Genomic DNA, 3473 nt, shown 5'->3' on the forward strand with positions numbered 1-3473 from the left:
CAAAACTTATTTTGTTCCAATTTTAGAGCATTTCCTGTCCTCCGTGTTGCCTTGTGTTTTGTAGTTGGGACACATGATGAAAAACTGCTGGAACAGATGCTTTCTTAAAAAAGAAAAACAACATTTATTTGTTTTTAAAACAGCAGAGTCAACTATAGGAGATGCTTTAGCTATACACTGTAAACTTGTTTTTTCTTTTTTGTCCATTGTATATTAGAAACTCTTGAAGGAAAGAACCATAGTAGTAGCAAGAAAAACAGCCAACTAACAAATAAGAAAAGAAAAAAAAGACACGGAATCATAGAAATATGGCTATTTTGTGTTAGAGATTAATATGTGTGTAGCATGCGAAGTCGCTCTAGTCATGTCTGACTTTTTGCGACCCTATGGACTATAGCCCACCAGGCTCCTCTGTCCATGGGATTCTCCAGGCAAGAACACTGGAGTGGGTTGCCTTGCCCCCCTCTTGGGGGTCTTCCAGACCGAGGGATCAAACTCTGTGTGTCTTATAGACTTTGCAGTTAATATTTGATGAATATATTCACCTTTGCTTTTGAAAGAATTTATACATTTTACAATGTACACAATCTAAATGATTAGACTGAGGACCAACTTTGTTTTTCCAGTTTTATTGAAAAGTAATTGATATACATCGCTGTATAAGTTTAAGTTGTACAGCATGGTTATTTGATTCATATAGACTGTAAGACAATTAACACAATAGATTCAGCTAACATCCATCTTTTCATATAGATACAATAAAAACAAAAGAAAAAAGAAAAATTTCACCTTGTAATGAGAATCCGTAGGATTTATTCTTGCAACAAATATATGGCAGTGTTAGCCATATTACCTTCCTGGTATTTATCTTATAAGCGGAGTTTTGTATGTTTTGACCAACTTCCTCTATTTCTCCCTCCCTCCCCCCTGTGCCTGTGGCAACCACAAGTGTGACCTCTTTTTCTATGAGTTTGGAGTCTGGAATTTTTTTTTTTTTTTTGATTCCACCTATAAATGAGTTGTATAGTATTTGTCTTTCTCTGACTTATTTCACTTAACATAATGCCTTCAAGGTCCATCTGTGTTGTCCAAATGATTGGGTTTCCTCATTTTTATGGCTAAGTAATGTTCCATGGTCTGGATATCTATCTACTTACCTATTTCAGAACTTCTGCATTAATTCATCCTTTAATGTTGTTTCAAGCTTTTGATACTGTAAATAATGCTGCTCTGAACATCAAAGTGCAAACATCTTTTTGAGTTAGCATTTTCTTTTCCTATGGATATATTTCCCAAAGTGGAATTACTGGATTATTTAGTAGTTTTATTTTTACTTTTTCTTTCTTTTTTTTAAAATTTTTTTCTGAAGATAGTCCACACCATTTTCTACAGTGGCTATACCAATCTGCATTCCTGCCTGCAGTGCACAAAGGCTCCTTCCACAGCCTCACTAGCATTTGTTATCACTTGCCCTTTTGATGATGGCCATTCTAACATACATGAGCTGATATCTCACTGTGGTTTGGATCTGCATTTCCTTAATGATTAGTGATGGTGGGCAACTTTTCACTTACCAGTCGGCCTTTTAAATATCTCCTTTGGAGAAATGTCTATTTAGGTCCTTTGCACATTTTAAAAATTGGGTTATTTCATTTTTGCTATTCAGTGGTATGAGTTCTTTATACATTTTAAATATTAATCCTTTATCAGATATATGGTTTGAAAATACTTTTGCCCCCATTCTCTAGGTTGTCTTTTCACTTTGTTCATGGTTTCTTTTGCTGGGCAGAAGCTTTTTCGTTGATGTGGTTTCATTCGCTTCTTTTTGATTTTGTTACTTGTGATTTAGGTATCATAACCAAAAAATTATCAAGATCCATGTCAAGAAGTTTTATTCTTACATATTTTTCTAGGAGTTTCATGGTTTCAGTTCATACATTTACATCCTTAATGCATTTCAAATTAATTTTTGTGAGTCATGTAAGATATGGGTCCAGTTTCATTCTTTCACATGTTGTTGTTCAGTTGCTAAGTCATGCCTGACTCTGTGACCCCATGGGCTGCAGCATGCCGGGCTCCTCTGTCCTCCTGGCTGCTGCTGCTGCTGCTGTCGCTTCAGTTGTGTCCAACTCTGTACGACCCCATGAATGGCAGCCCACCAGGCTCCGCCGACCCTGGGATTCTCCAGGCAAGAACACTGGAGTGGGTTGCCATTTCCTTCTCCAATGCATGAAAGTAAAAAGTCAAAGTAGAGTCACTCAGTCGTGTCCAACTCTTAGCGACCCCATGAACTGTAGCCTACCAGGCTCCTCAGTCCATGGGATTTTCCAGGCAAGAGTACTGGAGTGGGTTGCCATTGCCTTCTCTGCTATCTCCTGGAGTTTGCTCAAATTCATGTCCATAGAGTTGGTGATGCTATCCAATCTCTACCACCATCCTCTACCACACCCTTTCCTCTTGCCATGAATCTTTCTCAGCATCAGGGTCTTTCCCAATGAATCAGCTCTTTGCATCAGGTGGCTGAAGTATTGGAGCTTCAGCTTCAGGATCAGTTTTTCCATTGAATATTCAGGGTTAATTTCCTTTAAGATTGACTTGTTCAATTATCCCAGCATGATTTTTTGAAGAGCTTGTCTTTTCTCCATTGGGTATTCTTGGCTCCCTTGTCAAATATTAGTTGACTGGATATGCTTGGGTTTATTTATGGGCTCTCCATTCTGTTCCATTGATGTGTATTTGTCTGTTTTTATGCCAGTACCAAAAGGTACTGATGACCACAACTTTACCACATAGCTTGAAATCAGGAAATGTGATAACTCCTGTTTGCTCTTTTTTTTTCTCAGGATTTATTTGGCTATTCAGGGTGCTTTTGTGGTTTCATATCAATTCTAAGAGTGTTTTTCTAATTTTGAAAAAATGCACTTGGAATCTTGATATGGATTGCTTTAAATCTGTAGATAACTTTTTGTGGTATTGATATTTTGACAACATTAATGTTTCCAACTCATGAATATGGGAAACCTTTCTATTTCATTTTTAAACTTTATGACTAGAGTTGTAAGTGACATAACTGCCATTACTGTATTACAGAATCCATCATAATATAGTCACTATTACCAGTGAGATTTATGATACCTTTTTATGCTTTTCTGATGCTGACTAGTGTTCTTCTACTTCCAGTCAAAGGACTGCTTTAGTTAGCATGTTTTGTCAGAGGCAGTCCTGGAGGTAATGAACACCCTCCAGGTGTTCATTTTTTTTGTTTGGGAAAATCTTTATCCCTACTTCATTTTTGAAGGAGAGCTTTGTTGGCTATAGGATTCTTGGTTGACAGTTTTTTCTTTTTTAACATTTTTGTTTATTTTGGGTTGTGCTGGATCTTTGGCTTTTCTCTAGTTATGGTGAGGGGGAGCTACTTTTTGGTTGTGGTGTGTGGCATGGGTTTCTTGTTGTGGCAGCTTCTCATTGCAGGG

This window comes from Bison bison, unplaced genomic scaffold (assembly GCF_000754665.1).
Source record: "Bison bison bison isolate TAMUID 2011002044 unplaced genomic scaffold, Bison_UMD1.0 scf7180017863887, whole genome shotgun sequence".
Taxonomy (NCBI): Eukaryota; Metazoa; Chordata; class Mammalia; order Artiodactyla; family Bovidae; genus Bison; species Bison bison.